The sequence below is a fragment of the Saimiri boliviensis genome, chromosome 8 (genome assembly GCF_048565385.1).
Source record: "Saimiri boliviensis isolate mSaiBol1 chromosome 8, mSaiBol1.pri, whole genome shotgun sequence".
In the NCBI taxonomy this organism is placed as follows: Eukaryota; Metazoa; Chordata; class Mammalia; order Primates; family Cebidae; genus Saimiri; species Saimiri boliviensis.
This window is the reverse complement of record NC_133456.1, coordinates 106,993,155-107,021,151: the sequence shown is the minus strand read 5'-3', so window position 1 is coordinate 107,021,151 and position 27,997 is coordinate 106,993,155. Positions and strand designations below refer to the sequence as shown.

Below are 27,997 nucleotides of genomic sequence, written 5' to 3'. Positions count from 1 at the left end.
CTCACCTCAGTAGCTATCGGCAGGCTTTTCACATCCAAGGTGGCAAATAAAAAGACTTTAGTAGGAATGCACCTTCTGACTCTGGTGGTTTCTTACAGCGGTGAAGAAGAGCGCCCAAAGCAAGAATTAACCATCCCCCCCAAAGAGCTCTTTCTGGAAATCAAAAAAGCCACAGTTCAAGTTCAAAGAGAAAGCCTTTAGCAACTTCTGAAAGCAGGAACTATGTACAAGTGAATGACCTCATCCAGCACAGAAGCCAGAGCAAACAATGAAAAACAACCCGTACCAACTCTGGTACCAGTCACTGACCTTCCAGACCCATGGAACGTGCTCGCAGCCCTGATAAATGTGCTTGTACGTAAAAAATCAGTTCCTCTACGTGGAAGCAAACATGCAAGCAGACCTCTCCAGCCCTGGATGGGCACCATTCCCATTCCGACACTCATACAATCTGACTGCAGGAAGCGCGAGTGAGTTAATCTCCAATTGGAGGAGGCAGAGTTCTCGTACTTGTGAGGGCATCACCACAACCCCCACAGCATGAAGGCCGGACAGCAACGAGAACGGCCCTCCTGAGGCTGGGATTCAACGCCTCAAAGCCCGCTTTATAAAATGTGCTGAGACTTTTCAATGGGGAAGGGCTGTGTTTAATACAGCAGAAGCCAGGTGCGGCAGTGCGCACCTGTGGTCCTAGCTACCCCAGAGGACCACTTGAGCCCAGGAGTCTGAGACTGCAGTGCACTACGATCACACACGTAAACAGCCACTGCATTCCAACCTGGGCGACAGAAAGAGCCCACCTCTAAAAAAAAAAAAAAAGGGGGGGGGGGGAATACATATTAGAGAGAGAGAGACAGAGAGAAAAAATGAGTGTGTGTGTGTGTGTGTGTGTGTGTGTGTTTGTGTGTGTGTGTGTGTATTAGGGTAGAAACAAATTACAAGCAGAAGGGTCTTGAGTTCCAATCCTAATTCTGTCCAACTATACCTGTATGACCTCTGGGCTGAAGGTTCAAATCCCCTCTAAAGCAAGGAGGTTCCTTCCAGTTCCAGATTGTTATTACTAAATTATTAGGAAATAGTAAATATACATCAAAGCGAAAGTGTGAAATTACCATTGCAGAGGCACATACAGATGCCCATTTGGTGACATCTGGCCCATAAGTACGTTTCAACCCCTGCACCAAGCCCAATGCACAGCAGACACCAGCCACGTTCCAGAGCCACGGCCCTGCTCAGTCAGTGCACTACGGAGAGACACAGGCTCGGTGGAAAGCTCTGAAAACTGTCTGCTGTGGTTTGACTATGTCCCCTAAAGTTCGTATGTTCAAACTGAATCCTCCTTGCAACAGTGATGAGGTCACGCAGGCTCCACCTCATGAATGGATTAATGCCATTATCATGGAAGTGGGTTATAAAAGGGAAGAGTTCAGCCCCCTTTCCTCTCTTGCCCTTCCACCTTCCACCATGGGATGAGGCAGCAGGAAGGCCCTTGCCAGATGCAAGCCCTCGACCTTGGACTTCCCAGTCTCCAGAAACTGTAAGACATATATTGTTGGCTGGGGGCAGTGGTTCCCACCTGTAATCCCAGCACTTTGGGAGACCAAGGCTGGAGGATCACTTGAGGTCAGGAGCCCAAGACCAGCCTAGACAACCGACATGGTGAAACCCTGTCTCTACTAAAAATACAACAACAAAAATTAGCAGGGCGTGGTGGAGCACACCTATAGTCCTGGCTACTCGGGAGGCAGAGGCAGGAAAATCACTTGGACCCCAGAGGCAAAGGTTGAAGTAAGTCTAGATCACACCACTGCACTCCAGCCTGGGCAACTCCATCTCAAAATAAATTAATAAGTAAGTTTCTTTTCTTTGTAAGTTACCCAGTCTACGGTATTCTGTTACAGCAGCACAGAACAGACTACAGCAGTGTCTACTAACAATGCTTGGTTCACTTGGATTCTTTCCAAATGATCATCATTGTGAATATGTGATATTAAAATAAATAAATAAAAATAAACTAGGGCCCAGGAGTTTATCTGCTCTTTCTGCTCCTTCTCTCATCCCATGACACAGGAAATATTTTGGCATTCTCAACATGAAATGCCACAAGACCAGGGTAGATATTTAAAGGTTCAGCTCCTCTCTGCTTAGAAAAAGTGTAAAATATCAGTTCAGTAAGAACAGAGTTTAGTACAATACACAAACAATACTGAATGCGCACTCCACCCTGAGAAAAAATCTTGAATTAGTGTTTAATAAACAGATAAGAAGGTGACAGTTCCCCAGGCATCCTAACACAGTTATTCCCAACTGAATCTGTAAGAGTGAACTATCTCTCTTTAAATTCTGTGCCGAGACATTACACTATGCATGCATGGTGGATATAATCTATGCAATATCTCAAAACTAAACCACGGTTTTGTTGTTGTTTTAATCTATACATTGTTAAGAAGGATCTTCAGTAGGACATTTTGCAGATGGGTACAAATGCTGGTCGAGGACCTGCATCCAGTGAGGGCCTTCTTGCTGCATCATCCCATGGTAGAATCCCTAGGCCAACAGCATTTGGGAAACACTGCTCCCACCTACGCTTGCAGAGTTCCTGCCAATCAGGAGTTTCCACTGCCACCCAAGTCTCAGAACAAAGCTATGGTGGAGGATCACAGCCATCCACCTCTCGGCAGCCAATCAGACTAGCAGGCCAGACATACAGTTTTTATCCATGGACCACAATCGGCCAAGAGAGAAGACTGAGAAAAAACTTAGCACAGACCTCTCACAGATTATTAGGACATTTTAGTCAACTCCTAGAAAAATAATTAGGAAATCATATTGTTAGTGTGAAGTGTAGGAAATAAAATTGCACGATTTTAATAACACGACATCACACTTTTCCCCAATGCCTCTCCACCCACAACACAAGTCACACATGCCCCTATAAATTCTGTATGAAGATGGTGAAATCTCTTCATAATTTGTGTCTAATTGGCCACAGCTAGCAAGTAACAGGATGCTTGAATCCAGGGCTGTTTTATTCCAAAAATCATATTACCCTAGGCTATAATGCACCCATCAGATGACACACCAGGAAAAGAAATATGACCTCCTTTTATTAAGTCTTTCATACTGACCTTTAATAAAAACACTGACTTTGCTGACCTTTGGGAAAGTAGCTCATAAACTACATTATCTGTATGAATCAATAATAAGCACTAAAGGGGATGAGCTGCTTGCATTGAAGAAAGCAGGTGGCATATTTTCTTGAATTTCTAGTTTAAGTAGCTTGTAATTCCCTGTACTAGGGAAGAAGCTTTTCTTTTCTTTTTCTTTTTTTTTTTTTGAGATGGAGTCTCACTCTGTCTCTCAGGCTGGAGCGCAGTGGTGCGATCTTGACTTAACTGCAGCCTCCACCTACTGGGTTTAAGCAATTTTCCTGCAGGAGCCTCCTGAATAACTGGGATTACAAGCACATGCCACCACACCTGCTAATTTTTGTATTTTTAGTAGAGATGGGATTTCATCATGTTGGCCAGGCTGGTCTCGAACTCCTGACCTCAAGTGATCTGCCCGCCTCAACCTCCCCAAGTACTGGGATTACAGGTGTGAGCCACTGCGCCTGGCCAAGAAGCTTTTCAATGGAGAACAATACAAACGCAGCAAAGAAAAAGCACTGTGTGATGGCCTGGACACCAAGGGAACACCACATGTCACAAAGGAGCTCACAGCCACAGGGGCCTGGGGAAACCCCAACATCTAAAGAATCTTTAGGGCATGGCTTCCAAACTTTTCTGACAGCCACTGACAATCAGAAAAACATTTAACATCACTATGTAGACAGACATATGTGTGTACGGGCTTCACAAAACAATATGAACGCCTCATGTGGGCACGTATTTCCTATTCTACTTCACATTTCGAAACGCAGGCTGTGACCCTTGGTGTAAAACCGGTGAGTTAGATCCAGCAAGGGATGAATGGATAAGCAATGTGGTCTATCTACACAATTTAGGTATTTTTCAGCCTTAAAAAGGAAGGAAATTGTCACTTATGCTACCACACAGACGAACCTTGAAGACGTCACACTAAGTGAAATCAATCAGTCATAAAAAGACAAGTACTATGTGGTTCATTTATATGAGGTCCCTAGATTAGTCAAACTCATAGAAAGTAGAATGTTGGTTCCCAGAAGCTGGGGGGAGAAGGAAATGGGGAGGAATTGTATTATGGGTACGGAGTTTTGGTTTGGGAGGATGAAAAAGTTCTAAAGATGAACGGCAGAGATGGCTCCACAGCAATGTGGTTAAAATCATCTACTTTGTTACGTACCTTTCACAATTGTTTTAAAAGCCACTAAGTTGTCTGGGCGCAGTGGCTCACACCTGTAATCTCAGCAGTTCAGAAGGCCAAGGCGGGCAGATCACGAGGTCAGGAGTTCGAGACCAGCATGGCCAATATGGTGAAACTCCGTCTCTACTAAAAATACAAAAATTAGCTGGGTGTGGTGGCGCACACCTATAATCCCAGCTACTCAGGAGGCTCAGGCAGGAGAACTGTTTGAACCAGGAGGTGGGTTGCAGTGAGCCAAGATCGTGCCACCGCACTCTAGCCTGGGCTACAGTATAAGACTACATCTCAAAAAAAAAAAAAAAAAAAAAGCCACTGAGTTATAAAGCAGTGAACAGTGGGAAAACTCTCCCAAATTTATGGCTTTCTGTACTACATGATATTAGTAAAACTGGCACAACTGGAAAGAAACAGTTACAGTCGTATTCTGTGCTATTAGAATCCTAACAATGCAAACACATCTTTGTTCTTTACTTTTTTCTATCTATAAAACAAGAATAAGGATATTTACTATAAAATTAAAGAATATCGCAATGCCAAAAAGTATTTTGTTAGGAAGGTAGAGAATACCATGAAAACCTAGTTAAGAACAGAAATGATCAGATCCCTAAATAGAAAAGGGATATTTTATTAGATTAAATCTTCCCAGAATATTTGCAATTAGTAATGTGTTGCCTCTACTAAACACGATGAAAAAAACAGAAACATTGATTTCAAGCAGATCTGAAAAAATATATAATCATGCATTGCTTTTTTGGATCAATGGTTGTTTCTTCATATTGTCAAAGTATGCTTACAAGAAGCTTCTCTATCAAATGCTTCCATTCACTCACAGAGCACTGCTTATGATGAAATCTTACAGAAACATGAAAAATGCCTTTCATGGTTAGATATGGCTCCTTCCTTTCTAGGGTCCAATTGAGAAAATATTCTAATTGCATATTCTCAATGTGTACTTACAAAGGTGTTTCTCTGTCAAATCCTTCCGTTCCCTGACAGAAAACAGTTTCTGATACATCTTAAAGAAAGCATGCTCACATTTGCATTTTATTGCTAGGTTTTTCTGCTTGGTCTCATAGGGCCCAATGAAGAAAGAATACGTTCTAATAACGTATTCTTGATGTGGGCTTACAAAGGTGTTTCTCTGTCAAACGCTTCCATTCACGGAAAGAAAACAGCTTCAGGTGAATCTTCAAGAAAGCAACCTTACATGTGCCTTTTATAGCTACATATATAAACCTGCATAATACAAACAAATATTTTTAAAGTTCTAGTTTTAAAAATTGTTTCTTTTTAAAAACTATATTTCCAAAAGTACACAGATCGATATCAGAGGGTTAGCCCTTGATTTTCGGGTTGAGATCCTAGGATTTCAGCTCCCAGGATGGCACGGGAGGCCTTGTTCTTCAACTCTAATCTCAGGTCAGTTCCAAGTGCCAGACCTTGAAACTTAGATCTGTAAACCTCTGCATATACACACAACAACACAGACGCACATTAATAACCCTAATGAAGCAGCCTCAATGTTTTCAACCCCCGACGTGAACAAAGTACTTATAATCTACAGTTTTTCTGTGCATTCTCCAATATTAAAGCCATTTTTCTCTCTAAAATAAACATTTTTGGACAGTCAATATTTCTGTAACTGCAGCCAGCCAGGAAACACATTGAGTTACATGAGGTTTTTTTAATTATTAAAGGTAGTATGGCTAACGCCACCTAAAAATGATTCCTTTCCCCAGTTCTTCCCAATGGAACTTAGTCATAAAGTTGACACCCATTTTCACGTTTAAATAAGAGCTTCACGGGCTCTCAACCTCTATATCCAGAGCCAGTGCCATCAGTACAAAGCTTTCTTTCCATTTGGAAAAGTTCATTAATTGAAATGGTAATGACTTTGCTTCCAAGCAGAATGAGCAACTACTCTAACACTTCTGTGAACTGCAAGCAGGTGCCAGCCTCCCTAACTATGCGGAAGTTGCCCGAGGGCAAATATCCTGCACCTATCTGTGCCCTGGGTGCCGGATCCTGCATTTGGAATTGAATGGACATCAACTGAATTAATACATTCCACAAACTCAGTCCAATCTCACTCAGCTGTCTTCACTCTGACAAACCTCTTTGAGTAATTTCCTCAACATTAGAAATATAGTGAAGAAAAATCCAGAATAAACAAGTTGCTTCCCTATTACAGATGTACATTTCCTTTGGAGATTCTGAAATAACACCACTGGCTTATGAGTATGACAAGTCTTCACTGGGGGAAAAAAATCCATCAGACTTGCCGAGAGAGGGGATCTTGCCAAATTGCTCACTTTCTCGTCCTGTTTACAGAGTGAGTGATAGCAGTCTTCATTTAAGACATTTTTTCTGGAGTCAGGAAGCAGCTACAGGCCATTCAGAAGGCAAGAAGACCTCACCAACTGCACCCTGGGTCACAAGAAAGAATTATTAACTTGGGAATTCCTGTTCAACAAAAGGAAAACAGAACTATTTTAGAAGAGATTAGGAGGAGAAAGAATGAGGCAGAACATGAGTAAACACACCATGCCTGGCAAATCACTGTTGGGAGCAAACAATGACACAATCAAATTTGAATCTAAAGAATGCAGCTAGTTGGCCGGGTGTGGTGGCTCACACCTGCAATCCCAGCACTTTGGGAGGCTGAGGTGGGCGGATCACCTGAGGTCAGGAGTCTGAGACTGTCCTGGCCAACATGGTGGAACCCCATCTCTACTAAAAACACAAAATACTAGCCAGGCATGTTGGCTCGTGCCTGTAATCCCAGCTACTCGGGAGGCTGAGGCAGAAGAATCGCTTAAACCCGGGAGGAGGAGGTTGCAGTGAGCCGAGCTTGCACTATTGCACTCCAGCCTGGGCACCAAGGGCAAAACTCCTTCTCAAAAAAGAATGTGGCAAGTTCGCTCACCTGTGCTTCATCATGACCCCAAGTACTAATTACTCAATCAGAGTTTCCAAAAAGTATAGCATGTTCTTGTTCAAACACAGACTAAAAATGATGGCCTTGTTCACATTTCACTGTAAGACTTTACCAAAATTGTAACAGAAAAAAAAAGCTACATTCCTTTTCTATTAATATAGACAGGCCTTTCAGGAACGCCCCCCACCGCCACCCCATGACAAACACCCAGAAAAGACTCATTCGTTGCATGAAGCAATAAGTTCAAGTCCATAAACTGATTTTCTAATATGTTATCTTAAGTTGCTTCTGAAACAATTACCAATTTGACATACCAACTGTGAAAACTAATTTCTTAAAATGTAAGCTTTTCCAAAGCAGGCTCAGCCATTTAAGCATCATCTGGAAACATCCATACCAATGAGTAGAATTCCTTGAATAGAGGAAGGCACTGACTCTCTTCTGGAAACGGCAAGGCTGAAGAAACCGCATTTTAATCTTCAGAAGCCGGTTAACCAGCGGCTGTAAAAACGTGCATATTTAAAGCCTCTATTGCAAAGTATCCAAAATCTCACAATTGGAATAAACAGAGGAAACCAGTGAGAGGGTCATCTCAAAACTGTTCCTACCTCTCTACCCAGCTGGGAACTGCCCTAAAAGTATTCCCAGCCCTAAAAGTACAACCCTGGGCTTTATCAAGCAAAGAAATGAAAATTCTATTTAAGCAAATCCAGAAATATCTGTTGGTCTCATTACCCAAGTAAAAACACACAAGGGCAACCGAATTTCAAAACCAAGTTGGTTACTCAATACCCCATATTAGGAGATAAGAGGAGGATACAACTGTTCTGTCATTCACTAGTTCCTTTCAAAGAAGGTTTGGAGTATGTTAAAAGTCATACATGTCTCATGTCTATCATCCTAGCACTTTGGGAGGCTGACGCGGACAGATCACTTGAGGTCAGGAGTTCAAGACCAGCCTGGTGAAGTCGGTGAAATCCCATCTCTACTAAAATTACAAAAATGAGCCGAGCATGCAGGCAGGTGCCTATAGTCCCAGCTACTCGGGATGCTGAGTCAGGAGAATTGCTTGAACTCAGGAAGCAGAGGTTGTAGTGAGCTGAGATCACACTGTTGCACTCCAGCCTGGGCACTGCAGCAAGACTCTGTCTCAAAAAATAAATAAATAAATAAAAAGCCATACATGCAAGTAGGTAAATAGAATTAGAAAGTCAAAGCTACTCTACAAAAGAAACAGCAAAAGTGTTATACACGAGAGCTACTATAATTTCCAGATCTCTGTATTAAGTGTTGTTTTGAGCTTGCTGGGGACCAGGCAAAAATAAAAAGGTACATACTGTACATTCTTAGAAAAAAATAAGTATCCATCTTCTCAAGAAAAGAAAAAAACATGGCATCATTGTCTAAAAGAAGTTTTCTACATGGAATCTTACACAAGGAACAACGCACTACAGCATGAAAAAAAGCCTTTATTCATTCATGCCAAATAAAAGTACACTGAACACATGGCTGCTTATTTTTAAAATAAAAATTGTTAAAGGCCAAAGGCATAGGATTATGCCTAGCCTTTAATTCACCGGTCTTTAAATCATTTTAATTCACTGAAAGAAAATGCTAACAGATCCTCACACTTGGCCTCCCAGTATCCTAACTTCATTCCAAGCTGAAGCTTAATGTATTCTGCAGAACATTCCTCCCAGAGATCATTTCCTTCTGCCGGTTTATTGAGAAGACAACGATTAAAACCTCCAGGACTCTTACTCTGTTGCTTTGGGAAGTTCAATGAGCAATCTCACCTGGCTGAGTGCACCTGAAGTTACAGCAAATCAGAACAAGAACGAAAGCAAGGCTCTGCTGCTGGAAACAGCAAGTACAAAACCCTAAGTCCAAGGAATGCAGGTTCTAGTGGCTGGGCCAGGGGATGAGGAGGCTGGGCAATTTGCAAATGAGCACACACGTATCTGCAGTGGGACTGGTGCAGTGTTCAGAAGAAAAACAACAGAGCTGAGTAAGAGAGCACGCGGGTCAGACGCTGAGTTTACAAAGACAGCGTGCGGATCAGACGCTGCATTTACAAAGGTGCAAGCGCGTGGGGTGCAAGCTTTCCAAAGAGAGATCAGGAGAAACCCAGAGGCCCTGGACAAGCACATGAGTGACTGCTCAGGGAAAACAGCAAAGAGGCCAGTGTGGCTGGGGCAGGGTGCCAGGAGGGAAGCGGCTGGAACCCGCATCAGGCTCAGCTTCAGATGCATTCCACGACTCAAGAAGCAGTTGATTCAAGTCTCAGAGTTCCAGGCCACAGAATGCAGTGGAAAAATCAACCGGCCTGAAAGACATTCGTTCAGAGCCATCCCTGCCACAGCCTCACCCGGCCATCAGGATGTTCCCAGGGACATCTAACTCTGGCTGCCATCACCAGCAGGTGTCCACACCAGAAGCAGTTTTAAAATCTATGCCCTGCTGGGCCGGGTGGCTCACACCTGTACTCCCAGCTCTCTGGGAAGCCAACACAGGATGACTATTTGAAGTCATAAGTTGGTGAACAGCCTGGGCACCATAGCAAGACCCCGTTTCTACAGAAAACATATTAAAACTCAGGTGAGCGTGGTGGTACACTCTCAGTCTCAGCTACTCAGAAGGCTGGGGTGGGAGGATCACTTGAGTCCAGGGGTCAGAGGCTGCAGTGAGCTGTGATCACATCACTGTATTCCAGCCTGGGCAACAGGGCAAGACCTTACCCCCCAAAAATACAATAAATATAAATAAAATCAGTGCCCATTTACCATAAGGAGATTATGCTGTACAAAATTTTGATTGTTTAAAATTGTACAGGATGCTTGCCCAAGATGACAGTTTCAATTCTCGTATATTGTTGACATACTCTTTGGGACAAAGGTTAACACTCCCAGTTACGGCACATGAGAATAAAACCCTGTCTTCAACCATCCAGAGCATCAGCAGCAGCCTGTGTGTTTGCCATGGGTTACCAATGGGATCCAAAGTTGCTATGACCCTTCAATTTCTTTCCTTTTTTTTTTTTTTTTTTCGAAACAGTCTCACTCTGTCGCCTAGGCTGGAGTGTAGAGGTGCAATCTTGGCTCACTGCAATCTCTGCCACCCAGGTTCAAGCAATTCTCTGCCTAAGCCTTCCAAATAGCTGGGATTACAGGCGCCTCCCACCACACCTGGCTAATTTTTGGAGTTTTAGTAAAGATGGGGTTTCATCATCTTGGCCAGGCTGGTCTTGAACTCCTGACCTCATGATCTACCCACCTTGGCCTCCCAAAGTGCTAGGATTACAGGCATGAGCCACCGTGCCCAGCCAACTCTTCAATTTCAAATCTTTCTTTGCTATCCCTGTATGTGCACACGTATTCTCAAACAATTCACTCTGACCCAGATTAGAGAATAAACTGTGACCACACCTCTAAGAAACAGAGTGTCTTTCTAAAAACAGCACCACAGTATGAAAATGTAAGTTACTGCAACCACATACCCACATGTTTTAACGCTGTACTGTACTGAGTGCTTATTCCCTGGAGGCACACCACTCATGCACCAACTTTATTACCGTATAACTCTATGAAGGAGGCACATTATTATCCCCATTTTGTTGATAAGAAAGCCAAAACTCACCAGGCACAGTGGCTCACGCCTGTAATCCCAGCACTTTGAGAGGCCAGGGCAGGTGGATCACCTGAGGTCATGAGTTCAAGACTAGCCTGGCCAACATGGTGAAACCCCATCTCTATTAAAAATATAAAAATTAGCCGGGCGTAGTGGCACACACCTATAATCCCAGCTACTGGGAAGGCTAAGGCAGGAGAATCACTTGAACCTGGGGGGCAGAAGTTGCAGTGAGCCAAGATCACGCCACCGCACTCCAGCCTGGGCACAAGAGCAAGACTCTGTCTCAAAAAAAAAAAAAACCAGCAAGCCAAAACTCAAGCAGGTGAGTCCCTTGCCTAAGATCACAAACCTGGTAAATGGCAGAGCTGTAACGTGGGCCCTATAGTCTCACTCCAGAGCGTGGCAAATCATACTATTACTATTTCTGCATTTAAAGAAACCAGAAAGAGAAAAATTCTTCATCTGGCAGAAGTTACCCAGGGAGAGAGGAGAGGACATAGGACATATCCCTTTCACTTGGTTAATGGGACAGCCTATGTCTTATTTAAGAGTCAGGGCTGGCGGAGCACAGTGACTCACACCTGTAATCCCACCACTTTGGGAGGCTGAGGCAGGCAGATCACCTGAAGTCAGGAGTTCGAGGCCAGCAGGGCCAATGTGATGAAACGCTATCTCTACTAAAAATACAAAAATTAGCCAGGTGTGGTGGCGCATGCTTGTAATCTCAGCTATTCAGGAAGCTGAGGCAGGAGAATCGCTTGAACCTGGAAGGCAGAGGTTGCAGTGAGCCGAGACTGCGCCACTGCACTCCAGCCTAGGCAACAAGAGCAAAACTCTGTCTCAAAAAAAAAAGAGTCAGGGCCCTGGCAGGGTAGGGTCAGAGATGCATACACTGCAGGGAAATTCGCTGCTGCTGCTCCTTAACGACAGGTGACATGAAGCGCAGGACCACAGCACAGACCACAGAACTCTGAAAACAGGACCCAAGCTCACCTCAGCGGGAAGTCTCCACCCACTCACTGCCACCCTTCTCCTAGAGCTAAGTATTCTTTCACCTGTGCAAGTCACAAGCACGTGGTGTGGCTCAACATTTTTGACTTTTTTTTTTTTTTTTTTAACGCAGGGTCCAGGCCTGAGAGCATTTTTAATGTTTTTAAAAAGGAGTCACGGAAGTTGTGGCCAGACACATCACCCCACCCCAATCATAAAGAGGGTGGGGGAGGGTAGAGGAAGAAGAACAGGCTCAGCCTAACTAACCTGGGCACGTCCTCATCAACATCTCCTGACGTGAAGGAGAGGGAGAAGTTGACAGTGGAAGGAAGCTACAGAGAAAAAGGAAAAGAAGCGACCGCACAAGGCCACAAGTTCATCCACTCACCGGAAGAATCGTCCTTACACAAACACTGCTGGCCATTCTCCTGGATGTCCCAAGGCCACCCCTCAGGACCCAGGGCCTGAGACCAACACAGAGTACAAAAAGACACCCTCCCTGAAAGAGATTCGTGGTCGCCATTGTTCATGGGAGTGTTTCATGGCAAGTCTTAGGAAAGAGGGTTTTGAGTTCAGGAAACGTGGGACTAAAATGATACAAATACGGAACGAAATGCTGCCTTTCCACAGACAAAGTTTCAGCGGAAAACTTCTTTTGGACAATCATGCCATGATATTTTTTCCTTTTCTTTGAGAAGATGGATACTTACTTTTTTCTAAGAATGTATAGTATGTACCTTTTTATTTTTGGTCCTGGCCTCCGGGAAGCTCAAAACCACACTTAATACAGAGATCTGGAAATTCTATTAGCTCCTGTGTATAACACTTTTGCTGTTTCTTGTATAGGGTGGCCTTGACTTTCTAATTCTATTTTATTTACCTAGTTGCGTGTATGACTTTTTTTTTTCTCCTGCAACACCCATGCTGAAGTGCAATGGTGTGATCTCAGCTTCTCCTGGATCTAGCGACTCCTGCAGATCCAGATGTGGAGACATGCTGAGCCTGAAACCAAGACTGACACAAGGACCCAGCCAGGCAGGCCTCGTGATGCCCAGCCCCGCCCACCGAGAGCAGCAGCAGAAGTCCGGGCCTGATTTCGGCAGCAGCAACGACTCGGGAAGCAGCACTTCCTCCCTGTAGGACCCTCAGAAGACACAGAGATGAGGACTCCAGGGTCCCTGTCCTCAGAGCTGCCAACTAGATATGGAAAAATGCTGTGTGTAACCAAGCAACCAGGGGAAAACCCAAAGGTGGGAAAGCACTTCCCAGGTCCAGCTGCAGATGAGAATTATGCTTCCATTCTGCAGAACGTTCTTCCCACAGATCATTTCCTTCTGCCGGCTTATTGAGAAGACAGTGATTAAAACCTCCAGGACTCTTACTCTGTTGCTTTGGGACGTTCAATGAGCAATCTCACCTGGCTGAGTGCACCTGAAGTTACAGCAAATCAGAACAAGAACGAAAGCAAGGCTCTGCTGCCGGAAACAGCAAGTACAAAACCCTAAGTCCAAGGAATGCAGGTGCTGGGAGCCCACGGCCCTCGGCACTCAGAGTACACTCATGTATAAACGCTCATGGATTTATGTTCAGAAATATATTCTCATATATTTCTTTAGAAAGAACTCCCATATTTATCCAATCACAGGAAGTTGCTCAGCCCTAGAAGTCAACATGCGGACAACAGATACAGTCGACAAAGATAAGTTCTCACCCATTTAAATAGATGCTAGGCTTTTGTTCACAGTATGAATAACTACTTTCATGCTTCATGTTTTTAAGACTTTCTGTTAGTATGAATAAGAATTTGTGTTACACAAACATCCAAAAAAAAAGAGTTTTTTTAGGATGACATATTTTAAACATTATTTTTTCTGCTATAAAATCGGCACCATAACCCTGGTAACTAGGAGGTTTTGTTTCCTGTTCTTGTTTTTATTCTTTTGTGGTGTCAAGTCCCAGCATGTGGGGTAGGCAGGGTGAGGCAAGGTGGGTGACAGCAAAGGACACTGTGCTCAATTTGAAGCTACGGGAAGAGAGAGCTCTAGTCTCAGATTTGCACCGAGGAGCTTTCTGCTCTGAGTAATTCAGCGCCCTAGGCTGTCATTTCATTTATAAACTAAGACTGCTGGGTGTTCTCTACCACCTCCTCCTGCATTCAGTCCTCTGATAACTGCTGAAAACTCCAGCTTGGGCGAATTACTAGTGTGACACACTGGAGAGAAATGGTGGGCTGTGTGTGTAAAGAAAACTACCTGATGACTCATCCGTGAGTAAAAAGTCATTTACCTCCATTTTACAATCCACATCAATTGACGTGACGTTAGCAGAGACAGCGCCGCATGTCTGACAGCGACTCGTAAGAGGATATAAATAGGCGGTTTTTGAAATTAGTCAGCTGTGTGCCATGGTCCACCAAGAAGCACACGCAGGCGACATGCTCCAGGCTGTGCGTGCAAGCTGTTCTGTTTCCAGCACAAATGGAGAAAAGGGGGAAAGGAAAAAACAGTCCTGGGAGATTTTCAGTCATCACATATTTCAGCTGTAAGTATGAAACAGGAAGCTCACAAAGAATCGTCACTTAGAAGCGTTTCAAACAAAACAAACCTACTCCAGGCAAAAATACCAGATAGCTGCAGAGCCAACTGTGCTATTTAATTGTTTAAAGTCGCCAGTGGGTCAGAGTACAAACCACGCCCACGTGCAAGTCTCCCTGGATGCTGCCAGGGTCTACCCATTCTCCCCTCCCTGTGAGCCTGCTTCACACAGGTAAGTATGTCCCATAAACCCTCGGACACACCCATATCCGGCTCTTTGTGGGCAGTGCCAATGGAGAAAAGGACAGTTGACCAACCATCCCAAGAACAAAAGGCTGACACTCAAAAAATCAACACCAAACACCCTCTCCCATTGCCACAGGGTGAATTCTCACCTCCTGTCCTCCCCGCCCATTAGCCCACACAGCTATCTCCCAAAAACACAGTGATCTTTATGAAATCTCAGCTTCAGGACTGCCCAGGATGTTACTGAAGGGGAGTGAAAAGGAGGAAGAAGACAGAGAATGAGGGCTCCAAACCCATTCCAAGTCGATTCCCCCATGATGTTTTCAAGAATTTAAAGAATCAGTGGTGAGACTGGGCGCGGTGGCTCACGCCTGTAATCCCTGAACTTTGGGATGCCAAGGCAGACGGGTCACTTGCGATCAGGAGGTCAAGACCAGCCTGGTCAGCATGGTGAAACCCCATCCCTACTAAAAACACAAAAATTAGCCAAGCGTGGTGGTGTGTGCCTGTGGTCCCAACGACTTGGGAGGCTTAGGAAGGAGAGTCACTTAAGCCTAGGAGGCAGAGGCTGCAGTGAGCTGAGATTGTGCCACTACACTCCAGCCTGGGTGACACAGAGAGACTGTCTCAAAAAAAAAAAAAAAAAAGGAATAACTGGTGACTTTCTTAAAGAATGGTCAGAGGAATTATTTTTAAAAGAAAGAAACTAGCAGTTCAAACTTACCTAAATAACTTTTAAGAGTTCTAAACCATCTATAATCTGAAAGTTTTTCAAACTAACAAGCCAAGCACAATGACCAATTCTTAAAATAGTATTTATGATAGTTAGTGCATAACTTTCCACTGGCCATATCTGCAATAATTAGAGCTGGTGGGTTTTTAAAAATATAGATTTTAAGCACATATGGAAAGTCCTTGAAAGGCAATGTTTACAGGCTATTAGGAATAAGGTACTCCTTTAACACGAAATAATGAATTTTAAATAGTAATAATAGTAAAAAAGAAGAAATGAATGAACGAACAAATGAATCAAAAGGCAGTACCATAGGGTGAATAACAGTACATTCTCAGGGGATGGGGGTAAGGGAAGAGAGAGCATTAGGACAAATACCTAATGTATTCAGGGCTTAAAACCTAGATGACGGGTTGACGGGTGCAGCAAACCACCATGGCACATGTATACCTATGTAACCATCCTGCATATTCTGCACATGTATCACAGAACATAAAGTAAAATTAAAAATTTTTTTTTAAGTACATTCTCTGTAGTGAATATATCTGAGTCCTGAGTGATCTTGGGCAAGCTACTGAACGTCTCTATGCCTCAACATCCTCCTCAGGAAATAAAGCCAATTACAGTCCTAAATCACCGGGCTGTCGTGACCATCCAAAAATGATGCATGTAAAAAGCATGTAGCATGTTCAAAAGAAACACTTACATATTAATGGTCCTTGTTCCAGGATGAGTTTTGGTTCCAACTCTACAAATTATTAGCTGTGTGGTCTTGGGCAAGTGATTTAACACATCTAAGCGTGGGTTTATTCACCAAAAATGAAGAGTCTTGATTAGATGGCCTCTTTATTTCTATGGCTTCTCCAAGCTCCCGACCTCGCTGACAACAAAAGCATCATTTGTGATTTCCAGCTCTTTCAGGTTTCCAGTTTTCACATCTTTGTTTTAGGACTTACTGGTCACAGCCATGATTTACATGAAACGAAGTGTTTGGTCAACAGCATGACTCTTCAGTATGAGACTGTGACTGCGGGAATCCTAGAACCTACTTCATAATGATCCTTTTTGTAATCGGATTTCAAGGAACACATTGTGGCAAAAGACAGGCTTGCCCATGGTAGTTAGAATCAATATATTTCCACTCTGGTGGCCTTCAAATATCGAAATTGTCCCCAAATCTGCAGGTGTAGGATGTCACCGTGCAGCCTGGTGCTGATGGAGCACATATAAACTAAATTCATTTGCTATGACCATGCTCCTTTCAAAGGAACTCTCCATGTCTTCGTAACAGAAACAATGCAAGCATCTACCCTTTCCAGACAACCTTAACAATGAAGTCGAGAGTTGCCATTAAAAGATCCACTTCTCCAGTACTTTTGCAGAAGAAAACACACAACTATTTCAGATGTATCATGCTCCTGTAGCGATTTTACTCATCAATGACTGATCTTTTATAAGAAAAGACTGAGCATGAATGTCTCCTTATATGTCAGAAATTTTTAAATGACAATTGAAAAAAATACTCTCTATTATGATCTGCACCATGACGGAGACTCTATCTCCCAAACCTAGGTCTTTATCTCCTAACTAAGGTGAACAGGCACCCCCGTTATGTACACAACAGAGTCAGCACATATGCACAGAATATTGCTGTTACTCAAGGCTGAAATAACAAAAGTAACCTGACACGGTAGCATCCATAGAAGACCGTGCAAATGGTAATCAGCTTTAATAACAGAAGGCTCTCACAAGGACTGCAAGAGCCAAGCCAATTTTGCTTTTTCCTGTTAATTCTTTAGATGCCCCTAAGCTGTATCAATGTTGTCAGTTTTCCCTGATGCCCTGGTCAGTTTAAATCTCATCTCATGCTCACTGCCATCTCATTAAGAGAGAAGAATCAACAATCTCTAATGAAATAATTAAGTCAAACAACAGTCATCAATGAATGCTAAAGGCACTGGGAGAAAGATCGATGAGGAAATGAAAGGGTCAAGCTGCCACGCACAACAGGACCCCAACGCTAAGTTTTAGAATCACTACACGTGAGACAGTCAGACCCTTTCCTAAGTTGATGCAACGTTAAGCCAGATGACACCACCAACAAATTAATCCTGCCAAAAACGTTGTACATAAATCTGACGAAGCTTTTATGCTAACTTCCAGTTTATAGAAATAGAGGGACTAGTGGGATGAGTTTAAAAGAAAACCAGCACTAAATCCAGAATGTGGAACATTCTACCAAACAAATGACCTGATTCCTTCAACAAGTCAGTAGCATGGGGGGAAGGGGCGGGGGCAGAAGAACTCTTCTAGATGCATACAGCTTTCAGAGGCATCACCATCAAATGCAATTTACAGACTGTTCACATCCTAGTCCTTAAGAAAAGCCATTTTTAAGTGAATAAGAGATGAAATCAGTGCTGGGGAGGTAGGAAGTTCAACAGATCCCTGGGCTTCCCCCATCCCTTGCCATCTGATTTCCCAAACTGCATGTCCAACCACCCTTGAGTTGAAAAGCCAGGTCGAATCTAGGCTATGAATGGCTGGGCCACATCCAGCTCAGGACCAGGAAGCCCTCAAGGAAGACCACTCAGGTTTGGCAAAGGAAGAGGCAGTTCCTCAGGTTATTAGAGAGGAAATGTACAGGTTTCTCTGCTGGCAATTTTTGCCGACAGGTTCATAGCAACCCTGTGGCTTCATGTGACAGCAATTTGCCTAAAAAGCATAAAATCACAGGTCTGTGCAGAGTGATTTTATCACATAAATCAAAGCAAGGCACCTCTGACGCGGGAGGGGAGAAAAAGAGACAACAGCCAAGGGGTGACTTAGATTTGGCATCTTCAACAGTGTCTACTCCAGGGTTTCTACCCATGGGGTTTTGTGGTTTGGCTTTGTTTTTTGTAGATCTTTTAAAAATATATGTAATTGGCCGGGCGCAGTGGCTCAAGCCTGTAATCCCAGCACTTTGGGAGGCCGAGGCGGGTGGATCACGAGGTCGAGAGATCGAGACCATCCTGGTCAACAAGGTGAAACCCCGTCTCTACTAAAAATACAAAAAATTAGCTGGGCATGGTGGTGCGTGCCTGTAATCCCAGCTACTCAGGAGGCTGAGGCAGGAGAATTGCCTGAACCCAGGAGGCGGAGGTTGCGGTGAGCCGAGATCACGCCATTGCACTCCAGCCTGGGTAACAAGAGTGAAATTCCGTCTCCAAAAAAAAAAAAAAAAACATATGTAATTGAGGCATAACTTGCATAAAATGCACACATTACATGTACAGCCCAATTTTTACTTGCTGCAATTTCAATTTTACTTGGATCGGTTTTGCAGTATCTCCTCTCTTCAAGGCATGTGCCAATCAGAAGTGACTCTGGAATGGAAAAAGAAACAGGCTGGGGCCTGCTTCCTTCCAGCTCCTGCGCCTGCACACTGGTAGCCTGGGCAGCTGACATGCAACATCCAGCCGGGGCACAGATTAAAGCTGAACAGAGTCCTGTAGCAATGGAAGAGCACAGCTTCTTCACTGCACCGTTCCAGCCTCTACCGCTGCTCCCACATCCTCCTTTCCACCAGGTTTCTAGCTCAAGTCATGAGGATTTTTAAACTGCCGCTGCACTGCCTGGAATTGCCCAAAAAATATGGAACAATAGTTGACCTCTTTCACTCATTTCCAAGGCCTACCATTCTATGGGTTAATCTTCTTTTAAAAAATGGCAGGCTTCCCTGCAACCCTAACCATATAAAGAGATTAACAAAGATTTGAAGAAAGTCTTTTTAAATTAAAATTTCATATTATTAATTCTCAATTTTTATTCTGAAAACTAGGTATTCTAACATAAAAAGCTCTTTCATTTGCTACTTTGAACTGGTAAAATAGAATTATAATTAAAAATCCCTAAAAGTGAAAAATGTACTGAATGTGAAAAATCAGTTTAACAATGCCATAACTCCATTTGAGAAAGTTTAGTAAGATATGACACCAGTAAAAAGTGTTCTACCAGAAACCAGGGTAGAACCCAGTTTAACATTAGTGCTTATTGCAAAAAATGTATTGCTGGCCAGACGCGGCGGCACTTTGGGAGGCTGAGGTGGATAGATCACTTGAGGCCAGGAGTTCAAGACCAGCCTGGCCAACATGGTGAAACCCCGTCTCTACTAAAAATAAAAATTAATGACAAAAAAAAAAAAAATTAGCCAGGCATGGTGGCAGGGACCTATAATCCCGGCTACTTCAGAGGTGGAGGCAGGAGAATCGCTTGAACCTGGGAAGCAGAGGGTGCGGTGAGCTGAGATCACACCACTGCACTCCAGCCTGGGTGACAAGTGTGAGACCCTGTCTCAAAAAAAAAAAAAAAAAAAAAAAAAAAAGTATTGCTTATCATGGCTAAAATTATGTAACCAGCTTTTACCAAACTACTTGTGTGTGTTAGGTGTTTAAAATCTTTTCTAAAATTTCAGAATTCTTGTGATATGCAAAAAACTCCTCTGCAACATAAAACATGCAATCTTCTAATATAGACTCTATGTGGGTAGGAAAAAATACTGTTTAGATATAGAATTGTCTGAGAGTAAAATGTATTAACATATAATACAACTAGATAAACATCTTGAAAAATGAATGGTGCCTAATTAAATTCCATTCATTAATAGGGTAACAGCCCTGGCACATTGAACAAAAATGGCATTTCTGGTAGACACAAACTTTAAAACACAACTCAAACACACAAGTTCTGCCTCATGACGTAATTACACGTTTTTAATTTGGAGCCAACCTAACACTACACCTAAGAAAACTGCTTCACAAATGGATCACTTTAAGATGATATCTTCTCCACATGGTAACACCAAAATAAAAATTCAGTACAAATATTCTCCTTAAAACTACAATTTTCAGCCAGGCACAGTGGCTCACACCCATACTCTGGGAGGCCAACACAAGAAGACTGCTTGAGGCCAGGAGTTCAAGACCAACTGGGCAACATAGCAAGACCCCATCTCTACAAAACATCAAATTTAAAAGGTAGAGAGGTAAAGCACTCTGTAGTCCTAGCTACTCAGGAGGCTGAGATCAGAGATCCCTTGAGCCTAGCAGTTCAAGGCTACAGTCAGTTATGATGGCGCCGCTACACTCCAGCCTGCATGGCAGAGCAAGACTCTGCCAAAAAACAAAACCAAACCCCAAAAACTGGTAAATGCATTCTCCAACTGAAATCCCAATCCCCTTGTGAGGCTCCGAAGTCACAAGCCTGAAATACATAGTGAAGGGAGTGCGAAGGAGTAGGGCCTGATCTCAGCTCTTCAAACCCTGAGCCAGCTTTTAAGCTCTCCATGCTTTGGTTTCCTCACTTGTAAAACATTGATCACGGTACCTCTCATGCATTGGTTGGTGCTTCTAAAAGTGATTTCTAGAAATCACAGAAAATAATGGACATAACTGTGCCTGGCATATAACAAATGCTCAGGACATGCTGGCCACTGTTATTTTTATTCTTATCTTCAGGCACATCTCAGGGAATATTCTCATCAGCAGAGAACCTCTTATGACATATGACAAACGCTGAGAAGGTTCCTTAAAAGCAGATGTCCGGGCAACAATGGATGGATCTGAAAAACACGATGCTAAATCAATGGAACCAGACACAAGAGGCCACGCTGCGATTCTAGCTGTACAAAGGCAAAATGTTAGAGACAGAGAAACGATCACTGATTAACTAAGGCTGGGGGTGGGAGGGGGAGCTGACGGCAAAGTCTAAAACTGGAGGAGGCTGCCCACCCTTACAAACTTACTAAAGATACATGTACTAAAAATTACAGAACCGTACACATGCAACGGGTGAATTATACGGCATATAAATTACACTGCAATAAAGCTATACTAAAAACAAAACAGATGCATCTCCCAAGCGTTTCTGCAGGTACTTTCATATCAATCTGGCCACGAAAGTAAATGCAGACATGACAGATATAGCAAAAATGATTGAAAATGCAAGGCTTGGACATGGATCAGACTTGGATCCTAATCCTGGCTCAGCTTCTTCCTAGCACAACCTTTTTTGTTTTTTTCTTTTTTTTATTTTTGAGAGGGAGTCTTGCTCTGTCACCCAGGCTGGAGTGCAGCGGTACGATCTTGGCTCACTGCAACCTCCGCCTCTTGAGTTCGAGCGATTCTCCTGCCTCACTCTCCCAAGTAGCTGGGACCACAGGCATGCACCACCATGCCCAGTTAATTTTTGTCACTTTAGTAGAAACGGGGTTTCACCGTGTTGGCCAGGCTCTAGGGCAAACTTTTTACTTCTCTCCCCGTTGGTTTCCACATCTGTAAACTGGGAATCAAACAATACAAAGTCCAGAGGCTGATGTGAATATCATAAAGCTCCTCCTCCACCAGTCTCCCCAGATCAATCAATGGCAACAAGGCCAAAAGAGCAGTATCATTCGTAATGCCTTTCTCTCTTGTATCAACTCCAATCCACCTCCCTAGTGGCAGCCCGGTGGGTCTCCCTGCTTGCATTCCCGACCATCTGCAGTCCACGGTGCCCTCCACAGCCACAGGGACACACTTACAAAATGCAAGGCCAATCTCCTGCACACCCTGCTCAGAACCCTCCTGTGGCTTCTTCATCAGCCACGTCCTGACCGTGGTCTGCCAGGCCTCCTCCGACCCCATGTATTTCTCTTCCTGCCATGCCCACCGTCTCCCACACGGGCCCTCTGGCCATTCCTTCCACAGCAAGATCCTGCCAGCCACTGGACCAATATTTGCAACTGGTTCTACAAGGCTGATCCCCTTGCCTCACTCAAATCTCAAATTCTCCTCCTCAGAGGGGCCTCAACCTAATAAAAACCCCTGCTCTCCCACCAGACTCCAGCCACCTGACCTGAGTTAGTTTTCTTCACAGCACTGACCACAGGAATCACCTCATCCACATGTCTTATTTACTTTCTGTCATCCACTAGCATATAAACTCCATGTAGGCAGGGATTCTGTCTGTCCCATCCTCCATCCTAGCCAGGGATCCCACTGACCCCCAGAGCCTGGAACAATGGCTAGCATACGGCAGCCTTCATTAAATAGTTGCTGCATGAATGAAGAAATGTCATAAAGCACTGAACACCATGCCTGGCCACATAGGAGGTGATCAAGAACTATTCACTGACGATAATATTATTATTATTACTGCATTTCGCAGGTCAGAATATGGGAGCTCCAAGAGGACAACGGACTCACCCAGGTCAAACTCTACGTCTGATGTCTTCTATGGCACCTCCCATCCCGCAGGCACAAAATAACAGAATTCACCCACCACGGCAGGAACCTAAAAGGTGATGTAGCTGATTCTCCTGTGCACCCCAGGCCCTGCCTCCTCCCACCTTCCAAGAGTCACCTATCCTAAGGAGTGTTCCCATTCCAGAGCATTCCCTAGAAGGACAAGTAGGCATAAAGAATGCTAACTTTTGGCCTGGTGCAGTGGCTCAGGCTGAGGCGGGCAGACCACCTAAGGTCAGGATTTCAAGACCAATCTGGCCAACATGGTGAAACTCCATCTCTACAAAAAATAAAAAATTAGCCGGGTGTGGTGGCGTGTGCCTGTAATCCCAACTACTTGGGAGGCTGAGGCAGGAGAATCGCTTGAACCTGGGAGGTGGAGGTTGCAGTGAGCCGGGATCACACCACTGCATACCAGCCTGGGTGACAGAGTGAGTGTCCATCTCAAAAAAAAAAAAAAGAATGCAGGCTTTCCATCTCACCCTAAGCCAACTCTATGAGGTGAGTGAGTGTGACTATTTCTGTTTCACAGAAGACAACGTTGGAAAACAGAAATAACGGCCTGCTCAAAAGTCATATACTAATTCACGGCAAGCTTTGGCTTAAGATTCAGAAAACTTTTAAAGTCTAGACCTCTCTCTTTCCAATACACTACTTTACCCTGCACATCCAGTAACAAAAGAAACGACGAAAAAGAACTCTGACCAGTTTTACATGTTTCAAATAACATCAAGTTACAAGGGAAAGAATATTATAAAGCCCCCTCTACATACCCATATGCATGCATGGCATTCTCAACTTCCTTCACAACACGGAGATTTTGATATACCTACACTAGATACTCATAAACCACTTGTGATTATTTATACTGCAGGATTTCATGATGGGGCTATACTGTTTTTGTAAATTCATTAGCTTCCACCAGGCCCAGATACCTTAAAACCTGGATAAGGCGTGAGTTTTAACTTTCACGAAGTATGCTCTGTCTCATCTATTAATAATGACACAGAAAAGCTTATACTGCAATCTGACAGCTCTCTTTCCTATACACTTCATTATGACACTTTAGGAACGGTGCCAAAACTCATGTCCAGGAATAGAATAAAATATGCTATTCCTAATATGAAAACCGTTATCTTTAACACTCTCCTGAAGGCATGAAGAGATACTGAGGAGCAGGTGGGGACAGGGACAAAGCTCCCATCCTCCCTCCCAAGTGTCCCTGTGTCCACATCTTGACATCACCGCTGGCTGCATTACTAACACTCTGAGTGGAGGCCAGGCGCGGTGGCTCACACCTGTTATCTCAGCTCTTTGGGAGGCCGAGGCAGGCAGATCATGAGGTCAGGAGTTCATGACCAACCTGGCCAACATGGTGAAACCTCATCTCTACTAAAATTACAAGTTAGCTGGACATGGTGGCACATGTACTCCCAGCTACTTGGGAGGCTGAGGCTGGAGAATCGCTTGAACCCAGGAGGCGGAGGTTGCAGTGAGCCAAGACGGCACTACTGCACTCCAGCCTGGGCACCAGAGTAAGACTCCATGTCAAATAAAAATAAAACTCTGAGTTGAAATGTTTGTTTAAGTCCTTAGCACATTTTTGAGTTGGGTTCTTCATTTTGTTACTGTTGATTTGCGGGAATCCCTTATACTTTTTGGGTATTAACCCCTTATAGGGGTTTATATCTAAAAATATTTGCCCGTATTTTCCCCCAGTCCGCAGGTTGCCTTTTCACTCTGTTGACTGTTTCCTTTGCTGTGCAGAAGCTCTTTAGTTCCATGCCATCCCATTTATTTCTGGTTTTGTTGCCTGTGCTTTTAGTGTCATAGCCACATAATCACTGCCAAGACCGGTATCCTGAATGTCTTCCCCTGTTTTCTTCCCGGAGTTTTGTGAAACCAACTTCACCATTAAGGACAGATGAATGGGTAAAGAAATGTGGTAATATACATAGAGTAGAATACCATGCAGCCCTCGAAAAGAAGTAGTTCCGCCACAAGCACCAGCATGCATGAACCTGGGAGACTAAGAAAGAAGCCAGGGACAGAAGGACAAATACCATGAGACCCCTGTTAGATTAAGCATCTAAGTAGCTAAATCCATAGACTTGAAGTGTGGAATGGTGGTTGTCAGGGACTGGGGTGGAGGAAAATGGGGAGGTACCAATCAATGGGCGGAAGGTTTCAGTTCAGCAAGGGGAATACGCTCTAGAGAGCTGCCCTACAACACTGCACCTGTAGTCGGCAATAAAATATTGTACACTTAAAAATCTGTTAAGAGGGTAGATCTTGGCCAGGCGCAGTGGCTCACGCCTGTAATCCCAGTATTTTGGGAGACTGAGGCAGGCGGATCGCGAGGTCAGGAGTTCAAAACCAGCCTGGCTAACGTAGCAAAACCCTGTCTCTACTAAAAATACAAAAATTAGCCGGGCACCTGTAATTCCAGCTACTGAGGAGGCTGAGGCAGGAGAATCTCTTGAACCCAGGAGGCAGAGCTTGCAGTGAGCAGAGATCACACCACTGCACTTCAGCCTGGTCTTGCTCGCACTACAGAGCAAGACTCCCTGTGAGGGGTGGGAAGAAGATAGAGCTCATGTTAAGTGCTCTTATCACAGTAACATTTGGCAAAGAACATTTTTTTTAATGGCTGCAGACACGGACAACAGCATAAACACCCCTCATTTGCCAAATTTCTGGGGCCACATGTCCCCACAGTGCAATGGAAGTGCATATAACCCAGGCAGTCTCACAGATGAGAATGCTAGAGCTCAAAGGGGTTATGGGACTTGCTGGAGGTCACAGAGCCAGGCCTGGACCCTCACCCTGACAGGCCTGGCTGGGTCTCCAAACCTTTCCCCCACACCACATGAAGTGCCTTGCTCCGTTCAGCAACTCCACTCCTCCCACCCAGGGCTGTGGCAGAGCAGGGCTCTCACCTGCAGATGCTCCAGCATCTTTCAAGTCAGCACTGACCACAGAAAGGAGAGCAGAGAACAAGGAGGGAAAACCCTCTAGCACCTGCACCTACGACCAGCCATGGTGGGAAGAGCCGGTCTGCAACCTCCATTTCTTCGACCGTATTTCCGCAGAAGACTTGACAACACATACATAACCTGAGGGTTCCTGGGGCTCAGTGTCCCCCCACTTCAAGACTTCTTAGTCTCCTGAGTGCTAAGGACTTGAGCAGCCCCACCACAGAGAGCCCTGCTGAGCAGCCCAGAGTCCCCTGCTCTCTCACGGTCTCTAAAGGGGTGCTCTCCTTAGACCCCAGTCTCTCTGCCACAGCAGGAACCCCAAGACTACACACAGACACCCAACACCACTACAGACCACAGAGCCTATTTTAGGACTATTAAGGTGTGCTTTACTCACATCCTTGGTAGGCTAGGCCTGGTGGCTCACACCTATAATCCCAGCACTTCAGGAGGCCAAGGCAAGAGGATCACTTGAGCCCAGGAGTTTGAGATCAGTTTGAGATCAGTTTGGGATCTCAACATGGTGAGAACCCATAGCTACATTTTTTTAAAAAGGTAGGCTTAACTCGCATCTTTGGCGAAACATCTTTGATAGTGGAAAATAAAAGAATTTAGAATCTGCAGCTGAATAATGATTTTTGTTTCCACAGAACATACACACTCAAAACTATTCACTCCTCGTGGGGAAGCCCTCCTTCTTTAACTCTCTCAGTGCCAGCATGTACCCTGCTATGGGATCACTGCTTAAAAAAAAAAAAAAAAAGCTCTTTTCCATCACATACATCTCGGGAATCTCAGAACTCAATTTTACTCTTTAAATATTTTTAAAGCTGAAAGATTTATTTTCATGTAAAAAAAGTCAGTCTCAAAGTCAAGAGTTCATCCAGGGTCAAACCACTGTCCCTCCTTTTTCTGCACGTCTCTCCCCGTTTCCTTCCTATAGCTCATCTGAGTCTGAATAACGTTCTTAAATAAGTCTTCTCACTCTTTCCCCACAAATCCTTCTTATCTTTTCATCTGCAACAAAACCTCTGGTGGGCACAGCTGTAGTTGGTGCCCCTTGCGTGACACAAGTCCTCCCTGCTGGAATCCAGGCCAACTCAGGACACCACATCCCACCACAGCTGGCTTCCCGGGTCACTGACCATGACATTTACCTTCAACAAGGATCCTGCAACAGAGCCATACGGTTTCCCGATCCATCTCAAATCCAACGACGAAGCATCCCAAACCCTCAGCCAAATTCCATTCAGAACTGAACAGTCCACCTCATCTGTTCAGCCAAGCCCCTACAGCAGGCCCTGAACTGATGGGCCCTGAGCAAATCCACATGCAGCTCCACAGCCCGCCCCACCCACCCACCCTGAAGTTTCCACCATCAGATACCCAACCCCCTCCTTCATTGCCAATGACATCATTCTTTCTGAGCACCTTAATTCATAAAGCACTGTTTTCCCTTTCCAGTTCTTAACTGCAATTAAACAATTTTTGTGTAAGTTTGTATAATTCTTTTTAAAATTATTATATATATATATATTTTTAATGAGAGGTTCTCACTCTGCTGCCCAGGCTGGAGTGCAGTGGTGTGATCACAGTTCACTGCAGCCTTGAACTCCTGGGCTCAAGTGATCCACCCGCCTCGGCCTCCAGAGTAGCTGGGACTACCGACACACACCAGCAATCCCAGCTAATTTTTAAAAACTTGTTGTAGAGATGGGGATCACTATGTTGCCCAGCCTGGTCTCAAACTCTTGGCCACAAGCAATCTGCCTGCCTCAGCCTCCCGAGCACCTTCAACTACAGGAGCACGCCGCCACACTCCGCTAATTTTTTGTAGAGATGAGGGTCACTACATTGCCCAGGCTGGTCTCAAACTCCTGGCCTCAAGGGATCCACCTGCCTCAGACTCCCAAAGACTAGGATTACAGGCACGAGCCACTGTACCCAGCCCAGTTCTTTAAGTATCTTCCTCACCTGCCTTGCAGTCTTGTTAACAGCAGTAAGCCCAGTGCCTGGCACAAGACAGGCACTAAATGTCCAGTGAATGGAGAGTAAATGACAAGCAAAGCCTCCCGTTAACCTTAAAATAGCCCCTTGTCCATGCACCATGACTAAATGGCAATCTAAGCCAACTTGCCAAATAATCTTATTTCTTTCATTGATGGGGGTACTGGCATAAGTGATAGAAGATAGGTAAGCCTGTCCATTCCTCTTCAGCATGTTCCCTAAGTATTTATGGTGAGGCAATGGTCAGATGGATCAGGCTCAGTCCTTCTTGAACTAGAAAGGAAAACGGGAGAAAAATGGTTTGCTTCAAGAAGGAAAAGCAAAAATAGGCC

General features: G+C 44.3%; 1 protein-coding gene across 6 annotated transcripts in view; it reads right to left on the bottom strand.

Moving 5' to 3' along the window:
- Positions 1 to 27,997, bottom strand: part of FAM107B (family with sequence similarity 107 member B) — a 278,237-nt gene that overhangs the window by 55,627 nt on the left and 194,613 nt on the right. Inside the window, exon 1 of one of the 6 annotated variants that reach the window (XM_010341183.3) lies at positions 1 to 26,987. The exons of 4 other annotated variants lie outside the window; for them this stretch is intronic. The gene's annotated coding sequence lies outside the window, so the exon portion shown is untranslated. Of the gene's footprint in view, positions 26,988 to 27,997 lie in introns of those variants that run through there. One more of the 6 variants, XM_074405005.1, reaches the window with a different exon arrangement.